This window comes from Mustelus asterias, chromosome 1 (assembly GCF_964213995.1).
Source record: "Mustelus asterias chromosome 1, sMusAst1.hap1.1, whole genome shotgun sequence".
Classification (NCBI taxonomy): domain Eukaryota; kingdom Metazoa; phylum Chordata; class Chondrichthyes; order Carcharhiniformes; family Triakidae; genus Mustelus; species Mustelus asterias.
In genome coordinates, this window is record NC_135801.1 from 53,184,516 (window position 1) to 53,200,952 (window position 16,437).

At 55.7% G+C, this 16,437-nt stretch overlaps 1 protein-coding gene across 1 annotated transcript in view; it reads right to left on the reverse strand.

The window, feature by feature from the left end:
• Nucleotides 1–16,437, reverse strand: part of LOC144507131 (tetratricopeptide repeat protein 29-like) — a 273,293-nt gene that overhangs the window by 128,258 nt on the left and 128,598 nt on the right. The window lies entirely within an intron of this gene.

A 16,437-nucleotide genomic window follows, 5' to 3' on the forward strand; every position in this document is an offset into this window, starting at 1 on the left:
AGTGAGAACGCGAGAGAGAACGCGAGAGAAAGCGTGAGAGAGAGAGAGCACATGAGAGAGAGAGAGCGCACGCGTGAGAGAGAGAGGGCGCATGAGAGAGAGAGCATGTGAGAGAGAGAGAATGCATGAGAGAGAGAGAGAGCGTGTGAGAGAGTGAAAGAGGGAGAATGCATGGGAGAGAGAGAGCACACGCATGAGAGAGAGAGAGCGCGTGAGAGAGAGCACCTGAGAGAGAGCACGTGAGACAGAGAGAGCGCATGAGAGAGAGAGCGCATGAGAGAGAGAGAGCGCGCGTGAGAGAGACAGAGAGCGCATGAGAGAGAGACAATGCGTGAGAGAGAGAGAATGCATGAGATAAAGAGAGCGCACGAGAGAAAGAGAGCGCATGAGAGAGAGAGAGCGCATGAGAGAGAGAGAGCGCATGAGAGAGAGAGCACATAAGACAGAGAGAGCGCATGAGACAGAGAGAGCGCAAGGGAGAGCGTGCAAGAGAGAGAGCAGGCGCGAGAGAGAGAGCATGCGAGAGAGAGAGTGCGTGAGAGAGAGAGAGCGCGTGAGTGAGAGTGCATGAGAGAGAGCGCGTGAGTGAGAGAGTGAGCGCGTGAGAGAGAGTGGGAGCGCGTGAGAGAGAGGGAGCGCATGAGAGAGAGAGAGCGCATGAGAGAGAGAGAGAGCACATGAGAGAGAGAGCGTGAGAGAGAGAGCGCGTGAGAGAGAGAGTGCATGAGAGAGAGGGAGAGCGCGTGAGTGAGAGAGAGAGCATGAGAGAGAGAGAGCGTGTGAGAGAGAGCATGAGAGAGAGAGAGCGCGTGAGTGAGAGAGAGAGTTCGTGAGAGAGAGAGAGCGCGTGAGAGAAAGCGCGTGAGAGAGAGAGAGAGAGAGAGGGAGAATGCATGGGAGAGAGAGAGCACACGCGTGAGAGAGAGAGAGTGCATGAGAGAGAGAGCGCGTGAGAGAGAACGCGTGAGACAGAGAGAGCGCATGAGAGAGAGAGGGCATGAGAGAGAGAGTGCATGAGAGAGAGAGTGCATGAGAGAGAGCACGCGTGAGAGAGACAGAGAGCGCAAGAGAGAGAACGCGTAAGAGAGAGAACGCGTGAGAGAGAGAGAGAACGCATGAGACAAAGAGAGCGCACGATAGAAAGAGAGCGCATGAGAGAAAGAGAGCACATGAGAAAAAGAGAGACAGAGCGTGCGTGAGAGAGACAGAGAGCGCATGAGAGAAAGAGTGCGCACGAGAGAAAGAGGGCATTGGAGAAAGAGAGCGCATGAGAGAGAGAGTGCATGAGAGAGAGAGCGCATGAGACAGAGAGAGCGCACGAGACAGAGAGAGCGCATGGGAGAGAGAGTGCATGAGAGAGAGAGCGCATGAGACAGAGAGAGCGCACGAGACAGAGAGAGCGCATGGGAGAGCGTGCAAGAGAGAGAGCAGGCACGAGAGAGAGAGAGCATACGAGAGAGGGAGAGCGCGTGGGTGAGAGAGAGCATGAGAGAGGGAGAGAGCGCGTGAGAGAGTCCGCGTGAGAGAGAGAGAGAGCGCATGAGAGAGAGAGAGTGTGCATGAGAGAGCGAGAGTACATGAGAGAGAGAGAGTGCATGAGAGAGAGAGCGCGTGAGAGAGGGTGCGTGTGAGAGAGAGCGCATGAGAGAGAGAGAGCATGTGAGAGAGAGAGCGCGAGAGAGAGAGCGAGCGCATGAGGGAGAGAGAGAGTGCATGAGAGAGAGAGTGCAAGAGAGAGAGCGCGTGAGTGAGTGAGTGTGCGAGAGAGTGTGCATGAGAGAGAGAGTGCAAGAGAGAGAGTGCGTGAGAGAGAGAGAGCGCGTAAGAGAGAGAGAACGCGTGAGTGAGAGAGAGTGCATGAGAGAGAGAGCACGTGAGAGTGAGAGGGCGCGTGTGAGAGAGCACGTGAGAGAGAGAGTGCATGAGACAATGCGTGAGAGAGAGAGCGCATGAGAGAGTTCACGTGAGGGAGAGATCGCATGAGAGAGAGAGTGCGTGAGAGAGAGAGAGCACGTGAGAGAGAGAGAGTGCGCGTGAGAGAGAGAAAGCGAATGAGAGAGAGAGAACGCATGAGAGAGAGAGCGCATGAGAGAAAGCAAGCGCCCGAGAGAACGAGAGCGCATGAGAGAAAGAGAGAGCGCATGAGAGAGAGAGAGCACGCGTGAGAGAGAGAGCACGCGAGAGAGAGAGCACGCGAGAGAGAGAGAGCTCACTAGAGAGAGAGCACGCGACAGAGAGAGCGAGAGAGAGAGCGCGTGAGAGAGAGTGAGAGAAAGCGCGCGAGAGAGAGAGAGAGCACGCGCGTGAGAGAGAGAGAGAGCACGTGAAAGAGACAGAGCACGTGAGAGAGAGCGCGTGAGAGAGAGCGCGTGAGAGAGAGCGCGTGTGAGGGAGAGAACGCGAGAGAGTGAGAACGCGAGAGAGAACGCGAGAGAAAGCGTGAGAGAGAGAGAGCACATGAGAGAGAGAGAGCGCACGCGTGAGAGAGAGAGGGCGCATGAGAGAGAGAGAGCATGTGAGAGAGAGAGAATGCATGAGAGAGAGAGAGAGAGCGTGTGAGAGAGTGAAAGAGGGAGAATGCATGGGAGAGAGAGAGCACACGCATGAGAGAGAGAGAGCGCGTGAGAGAGAGCACCTGAGAGAGAGCGCGTGAGACAGAGAGAGCGCATGAGAGAGAGAGCGCATGAGAGAGAGAGAGCGCGCGTGAGAGAGACAGAGAGCGCATGAGAGAGAGACAATGCGTGAGAGAGAGAGAATGCATGAGATAAAGAGAGCGCACGAGAGAAAGAGAGCGCATGAGAGAGAGAGAGCGCATGAGAGAGAGAGAGCGCATGAGAGAGAGAGCACATAAGACAGAGAGAGCGCATGAGACAGAGAGAGCGCAAGGGAGAGCGTGCAAGAGAGAGAGCAGGCGCGAGAGAGAGAGCATGCGAGAGAGAGAGAGTGCGTGAGAGAGAGAGAGCGCGTGAGTGAGAGTGCATGAGAGAGAGCGCGTGAGTGAGAGAGTGAGCGCGTGAGAGAGAGTGGGAGCGCGTGAGAGAGAGGGAGCGCATGAGAGAGAGAGAGCGCATGAGAGAGAGAGAGAGCACATGAGAGAGAGAGCGTGAGAGAGAGAGCGCGTGAGAGAGAGAGTGCATGAGAGAGAGGGAGAGCGCGTGAGTGAGAGAGAGAGCATGAGAGAGAGAGAGCGTGTGAGAGAGAGCATGAGAGAGAGAGAGCGCGTGAGTGAGAGAGAGAGCGCATGAGAGAGAGTGGATGAGAGAACGAGAACGCGTGAGAAAGAGAGAGAGTGCATGAGAGAGCGAGAGCGTGTGAGAGAGAGAGAGTGCATGAGAGAGCGAGCGCGTGAGAGAGCGCATGAGAGAGAGAGAGAGCGCATGAGAGTGAGAGGGCGCATGAGAGAGAGAGCACGTGAGAGAGAGAGCGCATGAGAGGGAGCGTGTGAGGGAGAGAGCGCGTGAGAGAGAGAGTGCATGAGAGAGAGCGAGAGAGAGAGAGCGCGCGCGTGAGAGAGACAGAGAGTGCATGAGAGAGAGAGCGCATGAGAGAGAGCACGCATGAGAGAGAGAGTGCATGAGAGAGAGCGCGTGAGTGAGAGAGAGAGAGGGAGAGAGCGCGTGAGAGAAAGAGTGCGCACGAGAGAAAGAGCGCATGAGAGAAAGAGAGCGCATGAGAGAGAGAGAGAGTGCATGAGAGAGGGAGCGCATGAGACAGAGAGAGCACATGAGACAGAGAGAGCGCATGGGAGAGCGTGCAAGAGAGAGAGCAGGCGCGAGAGAGAGAGAGCATGCGAGAGAGAGGGCATGTGAGAGAGAGAGAGAGAGCATGCGAGACAGAGAGCACGCGAGAGAGAGAGCGAGAGAGAGAGAGCATGCGCGAGAGTACGTGAGAGAGAGCGCGCGCGAGAGAAAGCGCGAGAGAGAGAGCGCATGAGAGAGAGAGAGCATGTGAGAGAGAGCGCGCACGTGAGAGAGAGAGCGCATGAGAGAGAGCGCGTGAGAGAGAGAGCGCATGTGAGGGAGAGAGAGCTAGCACGCGTGCGAGAGAGAGCACGCGCGTGAGAAAGAGAGAGCGCGTGAGAGACAGAGAGCGCGTGAGAGAGAGAACGTGAGAGGGCGTGAGAGAGAGAGAGTGTATGAGAGAGGGAGAGTGCATGAGAGAGAGCGCGTGAGAGAAAGCGCGGGAGAGAGAGAGCGCCTGAGAGAGAGCGTGTGAGACAGAGAGAGCGCATGAGAGAGAGAGTGAATGAAAGAGAGAGAGCGCGCGTGAGAGAGACAGAGAGCTCATGAGAGAGAGACAATGCGTGAGAGAGAGAGAGAATGCATGAGACAAAGAGAGCGCACGAGAGAAAGAGAGCGCATGAGAGAAAGAGAGTGCATGAGAGAAAGAGAGCGCATGAGAGAAAGAGAGCGCACGAGAGAAAGAGAGCGCATGAGAGAAAGAGAGCGCATGAGAGAAAGAGAGCACATGAGAAAGAGAGAGAGAGAGTGCGCTTGAGAGAGACAGAGAGCGCATGAGAGAAAGAGAGTGCATGAGAGAGCGAGAGCGGGTGAGTAAGAGAGAGAGAGAGAGAGCGGGAGAGAGCGCATGAGAGAGAGAGGGCACGTGAGAGAGAGAGAGAGCGCATGGAAGAGAGAGAGTGCATGCGTGAGAGAGAGAGAGTTCATGAGAGAGAGAGAGCGCGTGAGAGAAAGCGCGTGAGAGAGAGTGCGTGAGAGAGAGAGAGAGCGCATGAGAGAGGGAGAATGCATGGGAGAGAGCATACGCGTGAGAGAGCATACGCGTGAGAGAGAGAGAGTGCCTGAGAGAGAGAGCGCGTGAGAGAGAGAGCGCGTGAGACAGAGAGAGCGCATGAGAGAGAGAGGGCATGAGAGACAGCGCGCGTGAGAGAGACAGAGAGCGCAAGAGAGAGAACGCGTGAGAGAGAGAGAGAGAACGCATGAGACAAAGAGAGTGCATGAGAGAAGGAGAGTGCATGAGAGAAAGAGAGCACATGAGAAAGAGAGAGAGCGCGCGTGAGAGAGACAGAGAGCGCATGAGAGAAAGAGTGCGCACGAGAGAAAGAGAGCGCACGAGAGAAAGAGAGCGCATGAGAGAGAGAGAGCGCATGAGAGAGAGAGAGAGCGCATGAGAGGGAGAGCACATAAGACAGAGAGAGCACATGAGACAGAGAGAGCGCATGGGAGAGCGTGCAAGAGAGAGCAGGCGCGAGAGAGAGAGAGCATGCGAGAGAGAGAGCATGCGAGAGAGAGAGAGAGTACGCGAGAGGGAGAGCATGCGAGAGAGAGAGCGAGAGAGAGAGAGCACGCGCAAGAGAGAGAGAGAGAGAGCGCGCAAGAGAGAGAGAGAGCGTGCGCGAGAGAGAGAAAGCACTTGAGAGAGAGAGAGAGCGCATGAGAGAGAGGGAGCACGTGAGAGAGAGCACGTGAGAGAGAGAGCGCATGAGAGAGAGAACGCGAGAGAGAGAGATCGCGAGAGAGAGAGATCGCGAGAGGGAGCACGTGAGAGAGAGAGAGCGCATGTGAGGGAGAGAGAGCTAGCACGCGCGCGAGAAGGAGAGAGAGTGCAAGCGTGAGAGAGAGAGAGTGCGTGAGAGACAGAGAGGACATGAGAGAGAGCGCATGAGAGAGAGAACGTGAGAGAGCGTGAGAGAGAGAGCGTGCATGAGAGAGAGCGCGAGAGAGAGAGCGTGTGAGAGACAGAGAGCGCATGCGAGAGAGCACGCGTGAGAGAGAGAGTGCATGAGAGAGAGAGAGCGCGTGAGTGAGAGAGAGAGGGAGAGAGTGCGTGAGAGAGTCCGCGTGAGAGAGAGAGCGCATGAGAGAGAGAGAGTGCATGAGAGCGAGAGCGCGTGAGTGAGAGCGAGAGTGCGTGAGAGAGAGAGAGAGAGAGTGCATGAGAGAGGGAGCACGTGAGAGCGAGAGAGTGCACGAGAGAGAGAGAGTGCGTGAGAGAGAGAGTGCGTGAGAGAGAGAGCGCGTGAGAGAGAGTGCGTGAGAGAGCACGTGAGTGAGAGAGGGTGCGTGAGAGAGAGAGAGCGCATGAGAGAGAGAGAGCGCGTGAGAGAGAGAGAGCATGAGAGAGAGAGAGTGCGTGAGTAAGAGAGAGAGAGCATGAGAGAGCGGGAGAGAGCTCATGAGAGAGAGAGCGCACGTGTGAGAGAGAGGGAGCGCACGCGTTAGAGAGAGAGAGTGCATGAGAGAGAGCGCGTGAGTGAGAGAGAGAGCGCGTGAGAGAGAGTGAGAGGGAGAGCGCATGGGAGAGAGAGAGCACACGCATGAGAGAGAGTGCGTGAGAGAGAGCGCGTGAGAGAGAGGGCATGAGAGAGAGAGAGAGCGCGTGAGAGAGAGCGCGTGAGAGAGAGGGCATGAGAGAGAGAGAGAGCGCGTGAGAGAGAGTGCGTGAGAGAGAGAGAGCACGAGAGAGAGAGCGCGTAAGAGAGAGAGCATGAGAGAGAGGGAGAGAGCACGTGAGAGAGAGAGAGGGCGCGTGAGAGGGAGAGAGAGAGCGCATGTGTGAGAGAGAGAGAGTGCATGAGAGAGAACGCGTGAGAGCGCGTGAGTGAGAGAGAGCGTGTGAGAGAGAGAGAGTGCGTGAGAGAGAGAGCGCATGAGAGAGAGAGAGTGCGTGAGAGAGAGCGCGTGAGAGAGAGTGCATGAGAGAGAGAGAGCACGTGAGTGAGAGAGAGAGAGCATGAGAGAGAGAGAGGGAGAGAACGCATGAGAGAGGGCACGTGAGAGAGAGAGAGCGCATGAGAGAGAGAGAGAGAGAGTGCATGAGAGAGCGAGAGTGCGTGAGAGAGAGAGAGTGCATGAGAGAGAGAGCGCGTGAGAGAGAGTGCATGAGAGAGAGAGAGCGCGGGAGAGAGGGCGCATGAGAGAGAGAGCACATGAGAGAAAGAGAGAGTGCATGAGAGAGAGAGCGCGTGAGAGAGAGAGTGCATGAGAGAGAGAGAGCACATGAGGGAGAGCGTGAGAGAAAGAGAGAGCGCGTGTGACAGAGAGGGCACGTGAGGGAGAGAGAGAGCACATGAGAGAGAGAGAGAGCGCGTGAAAGAGAGAGAGAGAATGCATGAGAGAGCGAGAGCGCGTGAGAGAGACAGAGAGTGCATGAGAGATCGAGACCGCTTAAGAGAGAGAGTGCATGAGAGAGAGAGAGAGCACGTGAGAGAGAGAGCACGTGAGAGAGAGCGTGAGAGAGAGAAAGGGAGAACGCATGGGTGAGAGAGAGCAAATGCGTGAGACAGAGAGAGTGCATGAGAGAGAGTGCGTGAGAGAGAACGCGTGAGAGAGAGCGCGTGAGAGAGAGCGCGTGAGAGTGCGTGAGTGAGAGAGAGAGCACATGAGAGAGAGAGAGAGCGCGTGAGAGAGAGAGCGCGTGAGAGAGAGAGGGTGCGTGAGAGAGAAAGCGCATGAGAGAGAGAGAGCGCGTGAGAGAGAGCGAGCGCATGAGAGAGAGAGAGAGAGTGCATGAGAGAGAGAGAGCATGTGACTAAGAGAGAGAGAGCATGAGAAAGAGGGAGAGAGCACGTGAGAGAGAGAGGGCGCGTGAGAGAGAGAGAGTGCGTGAGAGAGAGAGAGCGCGTGAGAGAGAGAGAGCGCGTGAGAGAGAGTGCAAGGGAGAGCGCGTGAGTGAGAGAGAGGGCGCGTGAGAGAGAGAGAGAACGCGTGGGAGAGAGAGAGAGCGTGTGTGAAAGAGAGGGTACGTGAGGGAGAGAGGGAGCACATGAGAGAGAGAGAGCGCATGAGAGAGAGAGAGCGCATGAGAGAGAGAGAGCACATGAAAGAGAGAGAGCGTGTGAGAGAGAGCGCGTGAGAGAGAGAGTGCATGAGGGAGAGAGAGCGCGTGAGTGAGAGAGAGAGAGTGTGAGAGAGAGAGGGAGAGAGCGCGTGAGAGAGGGCGCATGAGAGAGAGAGTGCGCATGAGAGAGAGAGAGAGATAGAGTGGATGAGGGAGCGAGAGCACGTGGGAGAGAGAGAGTACATGAGAGAGCGAGAGCCCGTGAGAGAGAGTGCATAAGAGAGAGAGCACGTGAGAGAGAGAGCGCATGAGAGAGAGAGAGAGCGCGTGAGAGTGAGAGGGCACATGAGAGAGCACGAGAGAGAGAGAGCACATGAGAGAGAGCGTGAGAGAGAGCGAGCACATGAGAGAGAGCACGTGAGAGAGAGTGCAAGAGAGAGCGCGTGAGTGAGAGAGAGGGCACGTGAGAGAGAGAGAGAACATGTGGGAGAGAGAGAGAGCGTGTGTGAAAGAGAGGGTACGTGAGGGAGAGAGGGAGCACATGAGAGAGAGAGAGAGTGCATGAGAGAGAGCGCATGAGAGAGAGAGAGCACATGAAAGAGAGAGAGCGCGTGAGAGAGAGAGTGCATGAGAGAGAAAGAGCATGTGAGTGAGAGAGAGAGAGCGTGAGAGAGAGAGGGAGAGAGTGCGTGAGAGAGGGCGCATGAGAGAGAGAGTGCGCATGAGAGAGAGAGAGAGAGAGATAGAGTGGATGAGGGAGCGAGAGCACGTGGGAGAGAGAGTACATGAGAGAGCGAGAGCCCGTGAGAGAGAGTGCATGAGAGAGCGCGTGAGAGAGAGAGCACATGAGAGAGAGAGAGAGCGCGTGAGAGTGAGAGGGCGCATGAGAGAGAGAGCACGAGAGAGAGAGAGCACATGAGAGAGAGCGTGAGAGAGAGAGAGCGCATGAGAGAAAGAGCGCGTGAGAGAGAGAGCGCATGAGACAGGGAGAGTGCACGAGAGAGAGAATGCATGAGAGAGAGAGCACATGAGAGAGAGAGCGTGCATGAGAGAGACAGAGAGTGCAAGTGAGAGAGAGAACGCGTGAGAGAGAGCGCATGAGAGAAAGCAAGCGCACGAGAGAAAGAGAGCGCATGAGAGAAAAGAGCGCATGAGAGAGAGAGAGCACGTGAGAGAGAGAGCACGTGAGAGAGAGCGCGTGAGAGAGAGTGCGTGAGAGAGAGCACGTGAGTGAGAGAGAGAGCACGTGAGAGAGAGAGAGAACGCGTGAGAGAGAGAGATAGCGCGTGTGAAAGAAAGGGCACGTGAGGGAGAGAGGGAGCACATGAGAGAGAGCGCGTGAGAGAGAGAGCGCATGAGAGAGAGAGCACATGAGAGAGAGAGAGCGTGTGAGAGAGAGCGCGTGAGTGAGAGAGTGCATGAGAGAGAGAGAACACGTGAGTGAGAGAGAGAGAGGGAGAGAGCACGTGAGAGAGGGCGCATGAGAGAGAGAGAGAGCACATGAGAGAGAGAGAGAGAGTGCATGAGAGAGAGAGAGAGCAGGTGGGAAAGAGAGAGAGAGTACATGAGAGAGCGAGAGCCCGTGAGAGAGAGTGCACGAGAGAAAGCGAGCGCACGAGAGAAAGAGAGAGCATGAGAGAAAAGAGCGCATGAGAGAGAGAGAGCGCGTGAGAGAGAGAGCGCGTGAGGCAGAGAGAGGGCATGAGGCAGAGAGAGACAGCGCGCGAGAGAGAGAGACAGCGCGCGAGAGAGAGAGACAGCGCGCAAGAGAGAGAGACAGCGCGAGAGAGAGAGAGACAGCGCGAGAGAGAACGATTGCATGAGAGAGAGAGCACATGAGAGAGAGCGCGTGAGAGACAGAGTGCATGAGAGAGAGAGAGAGCGCATGATAGAGAGAGCACGTGAGAGCACATGAGAGAAAGTGCGTGAGAGAGAAAGCGCACTCGAGAGAGAAAATGCGTGTGATTGAGTGCACGTGAGAGAGAGAGAGAGCGCATGAGTGAGTGAGAGCACGTGAGAGAGAGCGCATGAGAGAGAGAGCACGTGAGAGAGAGAGCACGTGAGAGAGAGAGCACGTGAGAGAGAGAGCACGTGAGAGAGAGAACGCGTGAGAGAGAGCGCGTGAAAGAGAGAACGCGCGAGAGAGATAGAGCGCGTGAGAGAGAGATAGAGAGCATAAGAGAGAGGGAGAGCGCGTGTGAGAGAGGAAATGAGAGAGAGAATGCGCGTGACAGAGAGAGCACGTGAGAGAGAGCGCATGAGAGAGAGAGCACGCGTGAGAGAGAGAGTGCATGAGAGAGAGCGTGCTCGAGAGAGAGAGAAAATGCGCATGAGAGAGTGCGCATGAGAGTGCGTGTCAGAGAGCGAGCACGAGAGAGCGCATGAGAGACGGAGAGCGCATGAGAGACGGAGAGCACATGAGGGAGAGAGCGCGTGAGAGAGAAAACGCGTGAGAGAGAAAGCACATGAGAGAAAGCGCGTGAGAGAGAAAATGCGCGTGAGAGTGCGCGTGAGAGAGAGTGCACGTCAGAGAGAGAGTGCACGTGAAAGAGTGCACATGAGAGAGAGTGAGAGCGTGAGAGAGAGAGCACGTGAAAGAGAGAGCACGTGATGAGAGACCGCGTGAGAGAGAAAGTGCGGAAGAGAGAAAGCGCGTGAGAGAGAAAGCACATGAGAGAGAAAGCGCGTGAGAGAGAGAGTGTGTGTGAGAGAGTGCGCATCAGAGAGAGAGAGTGCACGTCAGAGAGTGCGCATCAGAGAATGAGAGCATGAGAGAGAGAGAGCACACGAGAGAGAAAGAGCGCGCGAGAGAGAGAGAGACAGCGTACAAGAGAGAACGCATGAGAGAGACAGCGCACGAGAGGGAGAGAGAGCACGCGAGAGAGAGCACGCGCGAGAAAGAGAGGGCCTGCGCGAGAGAGAGAGATGCACAAGAGAGAGAGCGCATGAGATAGAGAGCACGTGAGATAGAGAGCGCGTAAGATAGAGAGCGCGCGACAGAGAAAGAGCGCATGAGAGACAGAGAGCGCGCGAGAGACAGAGAGAATGAGCGCACACGAGATCAAGCACGCGCGCGAGAGAGAGTGCGAGCGTGCGCAAGAGAGAAAGAGCACGCGCGAGAGAGAGAGCGATCGTGTGATAGAGAACGAGCGCGTGATAGAGAGTGAGCGCGTGAGAGAGAGAGAGCGCACATGAGTGCGAGCGCGTGCGAGAGAGAGAGAGCGCCTGCGAGAGAGAGAGAGAGAGCACGTGAGAAAGAGTGCGTGAGAGAGACAGAGCACATGAGAGAGAGAGCGAGCGCACGTGAGAGAGCGAGCGCGCGTGAGAGAGAGAGCGAGCACGCGTGAGAGAGAGAGCGTGCATGAGAGAGAGGGAATGCATGAGAGAGAGTGAGTGCGTGTGAGAGCGAGCGAGCGCATGTGAGAGAGAGAGCACGCGTGAGAGAAAGAGGGAGCGCATGAGAGCGAGTGAGCGTATGTGAGAGCGAGCGAGCGCGCGTGAGAGAGAGTGTGAGCGCGCGTGAGAGAGAGAGCGCGCATGAGAGAGAGACAGGGAGTGCATGACAGAGCGAGCGAGCGGGCATGAGAGAGCAAGCGCATGAGAGATAGCGCGAGGGAGAGAGAGCACGTGAGAGAGAGAGCGCGAGAGAGTGAGCGCGTGAGAGAGAGCGAGCGCGAGAGAGAGCGTGAGAGAGCGAGCGCGAGAGAAGCGAGCACGAGAGAGCGAGCGCGAGAGAGAGCGAGCGCGAGAGAGAGCGAGCGCGAGAGAGAGCGAGCGCGAGAGAGCGAGCGCGAGAGAGAGCGAGCGCGAGAGAGAGCGAGCGCGAGAGAGAGCGAGCGCGAGAGAGAGCGAGCGCGAGAGAGAGCGAGCGCGAGAGAGAGCGAGCGCGTGAGAGAGCGAGCGCGTGAGAGAGTGAGCGCGTGAGAGAGAGAGCGCGTGAGAGATAGAGAGCGAATGAGAGAGAGCGCATGAGGGAGATCGAGCGCATGAGAGAGAGCGAGCACATGAGAGAGAGAGAGCATGTGAGAGAGAGAGAGCGTGTGAGGCAGAGAGAGTGCGTGAGAGAGAGAGCGCGTGAGAGACTGCTTGAGAGAGATAGCGCCTGAGAGAGTGAGAGCATGCGAGAGAGTGAGAGCATGAGAGAGAGAGAGCGCATGAGAGAGAGCGCATGAGAGAGAGAGAGCGCATGAGAGAGAGAGAGCGCATGAGAGAGAGAGCGCTTGAGAGAGAGAGCGCTTGAGAGAGAGCAAGCGCGCATAAGAGAGAGAGGGAGCACGCATGAGAGAGGGACCGCCCTGAGAGAGGGAGCGTGCGTGAGAGAGAGAGCACGTGAGAGAGCACGTGAGAGAGAGAGCACGTGAGAGAGAGAGCGCGTGAGAGAGAGAGAGAGCACGTGAGAGAGAGAGCACGTGAGAGAGAGAGAGCACGTGAGAGAGAGAGCGTGAGAGAGAGCGCGCGTGAGAGAGCACGTGAGAGAATGCGCGTGAGAGAGAGAGCGAGCGCGTGTGCGAGATCGTGCGTCTGAGAGCGAAAGCGAGCGAGTGCGCATGAGAGAGCGAGCGAGCGCGCATGAGAGAGCGAGCACGCATGAGAGAGAGAGCGAGCACGCGTGAGAGAGAGAGCGAGCGCACTTGAGAGAGCGAGCAGGCGTGAGAGAGAGAGAGGGAGCGCATGAGAGAGAGAGTGAGCGCGCGTAAGAGAGAGCGAGCGCGCGTCAGAGAGAGAGCAAACGCGCATGAGAGAGAGCGAGCGCGCGTGAGAGAGAGCGAGCGCGCGTGAGAGAGAGAGCGAATGCACGTGAGGAAGAGAGCGAGCGCGCGTGAGGGAGAGAGCGAGCGCGCGTGAGAGAGTGAGCGAGCGCGCGTGAGAGAGAGCAAGCGCGCGTGAGAGAGAGCAAGCATGCGTGAGAGAGAGCGAGCGCGCGTGAGAGAGAGAGCGAGCACGCATGAGAATGAGAGCGAGCGCGCGTGAGAGAGAGAGAGCGAGCGTGTGTGAGAGAGGGAACGAGCGCGCGTGAGAGAGAGCAAGCGCGCGTGTGAGAGAGCGAGCACGTGTGAGAGAGAGGGAGAGCATGAGAGAGAGAGTGAGCACGCGTGAGAGCGAGCGAGCGCGCGTGAGAGAGAGAGCGAGCGCGCGTGAGAGAGAGAGCGAGCGCGCGTGAGAGAGAGAGCGAACGCGCGTGAGAAAGAGAGCGAGCGCGCGTGAGAGAGAGAGCGAGCGCGCGTGAGAGAGAGAGCGAGCGCGCGTGAGGCAGAGAGCAAGCATGCGTGAGAGAGAGCGAGCGCGCGTGAGAGAGGAAGCGAGCGCGCGTGAGAGAGCGAGCGCACGTGAGAGAGAGAGTGCGCGTGAGAGAGCGAGCATGTGGGAGAGAGAGAGAGCGAGCACGCGTGAGAGAGCGAGCACGTGTGAGAGAGAGGGAGAGCATGAGAGAGAGAGTGAGCACGCGTGAGAGCGAGCGAGCGCGCGTGAGAGAGAGAGCGAGCGCGCGTGAGAGAGAGAGCGAGCGCGCGTGAGAGAGAGAGCGAACGCGCGTGAGAAAGAGAGCGAGCGCGCGTGAGAGAGAGAGCGAGCGCGCGTGAGAGAGAGAGCGAGCGCGCGTGGGAGAGAGCGAGCGCGCGTGAGAGAAAGAACGAGCACGCGTGAGAGAGAGCAAGCACACGTGAGAGAGCGAGCACGCGTGAGAGAGGGAATGCGCGTGAGAGAGAGCGGGCACGCGTGAGAGAGAGAGCGAGCACGTGTGAGAGAGAGTGTGAGCGCGCGTGAGAGAGGGAGCGAGCGCGCGTGAGAGAGAGAGCGAGCGTGCGTGAGGGAGAGAGCGAGCGTGCGTGAGGCAGAGAGCAAGCATGCGTGAGAGAGAGCGAGCGAGCGCGCGTGAGAGAGGAAGCGAGCGCGCGTGAGAGAGCGAGCGCACGTGAGAGAGAGAGCGCACGTGAGAGAGAGAGCGAGCGCGCGTGAGAGAGGAAGCGAGCGCGCGTGAGAGAGGAAGCGAGCGCGCATGAGAGAGAGATACATTGTGATACATCGATGACATTTTCTTCCTTTGGACTCATGGTGAACAATCATTGAAACAACTATATGATGACATCAACAAGTTCCATCCCACCATCAGACTCACCATGGACTACTCTCCGGAATCGGTTGCATTCTTGGACACACGCATCTCCATTAAGGACGGTCACCTCAGCACCTCACTATACCGCAAGCCCACGGATAAGCTCACGATGCTCCACTTCTCCAGCTTCCACCCTAAACACGTTAAAGAAGCCATCCCCTACAGACAAGCCCTCCATATACACAGGATCTGCTCGGATGAGGAGGATCGCAACAGACACCTCCAGACGCTGAAAGATGCCCTCATAAGAACAGGATATGGCGCTCGACTCATCGATCGACAGTTCTGACGCGCCACAGCGAAAATCCGCACCGACCTCCTCAGAAGACAAACACGGGACACGGTGGACAGAGTACCCTTCATCGTCCAGTACTTCCCCGGAGCGGAGAAGCTACGGCATCTCCTCCGGAGCCTTCAACATGTCATTGATGAAGACGCACATCTTGCCAAGGCCATCCCCACACCCCCACTTCTTGCCTTCAAACAACCGTACAACCTCAAACAGACTATTGTCCGCAGCAAACTACCCAACCTTCAGGAGTACAGTGACCACGACACCACACAACCCTGCCACAGCAACCTCTGCAAGACGTGCCGGATCATCGACACAGATGCCATCATCTCACGTGAGAACACCATCCACCAGGTACACGGTACATATTCTTGCAACTCGGCCAACATTGTCTACCTGATAACGCTGCAGGAAAGGATGTCGCGAGGCATGGTACATTGGGGAGACCATGCAGACGCTGCGACAATGGATGAATGAACACCACTCGACAATCACCAGGCAAGACTGTTCTCTTCCTGTTGGGAGCATTTCAGCGGTCACGGGCATTCGGCCTCTGATATTCGCGTAAGCGTTCTCCAAGGCAGCCTTCACGACACACGACAGCACAGGGTCGCTGAGCAGAGACTGATAGCCAAGTTCCGCACACATGAGGACGGCCTCAACCGGGATCTTGGGCTCATATCACACTATCTGTAACCCCCACAGCTTGCCTGGACTTGCAGAATCTCACTGGCTGTCCTGTCTGGAGACAATACACATCTCTTTACCCTGTGCTTAATGCTCTCTCCACTCACATTGTTTGTACCTTTAAGACTTGATTACTTGTAAAGACTCGCATTCAAACCATTACCTTGTAAATTGAGTCTGTGTCTATATATGCCCTGTTTATGAACACAACTCTTCACTCACCTGAAGAAGGAGCAACACTCCGAAAGCTTGTGCTATTAAATAAACCTGTTGGACTTTAACCTGATATTGTGAGACTTCTTACTGTTTTTGCTGGAGCAGAGAAGAGTGAGGGGCGACATTATTGAGGTGTACAAGATTATGAGGTGCATGGGCAAGGTGGACAGGGAGCAGTTGTTCCCCTTAATTGGAGGGTCAGTCAATAGGGGACACGGGTTCAAGGTGAGGGATAGGAGGTTTTTTACACAGAAGGTGGTGACAAGTCTGGAATGTGCTGCCTGGGAGAGTGCTGGAAGTGGGTTGCCTCACATCTTTTAAAAAGTACCTGGATGAACATGGGCACGTCATAACATTCAATTTGATTTGATTTGATTTGATTTATTATTGTCACACGTATTAACATACAGTGAAAAGTATTGTTTCTTGCGCGCTATACAGACAAAACATACTGTTCATAGAGAAGGAAATGAGAGACTGGAAAATGTAGTGTTATAGCCATAGCTCGGGTGTAGAGAAAGATCAACTTAATGCAAGGTAAGTCCATTCAAAAGTCTGACAGCAGCAGGGAAGAAGCTTTCTTGAGTCGGTTGGTACGTGATCTCAGACTTTTGTATCTTTTTCCTGACGGAAGAAGGTGGAAGAGAGAATGTCTGGGGTGCGTTGGGTCCTTAATTATGCTGGCTGCTTTGCCAAGGCAGAGGGAAGTGTAGACAGAGTCAATGGATGGGAAGCTGGTTTGAGTGATGGATTGGGCTATATTCACGACCTTTTGTAGTTCCTTGCGGTCCTGGACAGAGCAGGAGCCATACCAAGCTGTGATACAACCAGAAAGAATGCTTTCTATGGTGCATCTGTAAAAGTTGGTGAGAGTCGTAGCTGACATGCCAAATTTCCTTAGTCTTCTGAGAAAGTTGGTGGACTTTCTTAACTATAGTTAACAACAATCAGGACAGGTTGTTGGTGATCTGGACACCTAAAAACTTGAAGCTCTCAATTCTTTCTACTTTGTCCCCATTGATGTAGACAGGGGCATGTTCTCCTTTACGCTTCCTGAAATCGATGACAATCTCCTTCGTTTTGTTGACATTGAGGGAGAGATTATTGTTGCTGCACCAGTTCACCAGATTCACTATCTCATTCCTGTACTCTGTCTCATCACTGTTTGAGATCCGACCCATTACGGTGGTGTCGTCAGCAAACTTGACAATCAAATTGGAGGGTAATTTCAAGGCAGTGGGTCAAATGCTGGTAAATAGGATTAGGTAGGTGGGTCAGGGGTTTCTCACTTGTCGGTGCAGTCTCGATGGCCCAATGGGCCTCTTCTGCACTATGTGATTCTGTGATTCCATAAAGTCTCACACCCACTTCCAACAACTTGTACAAACTA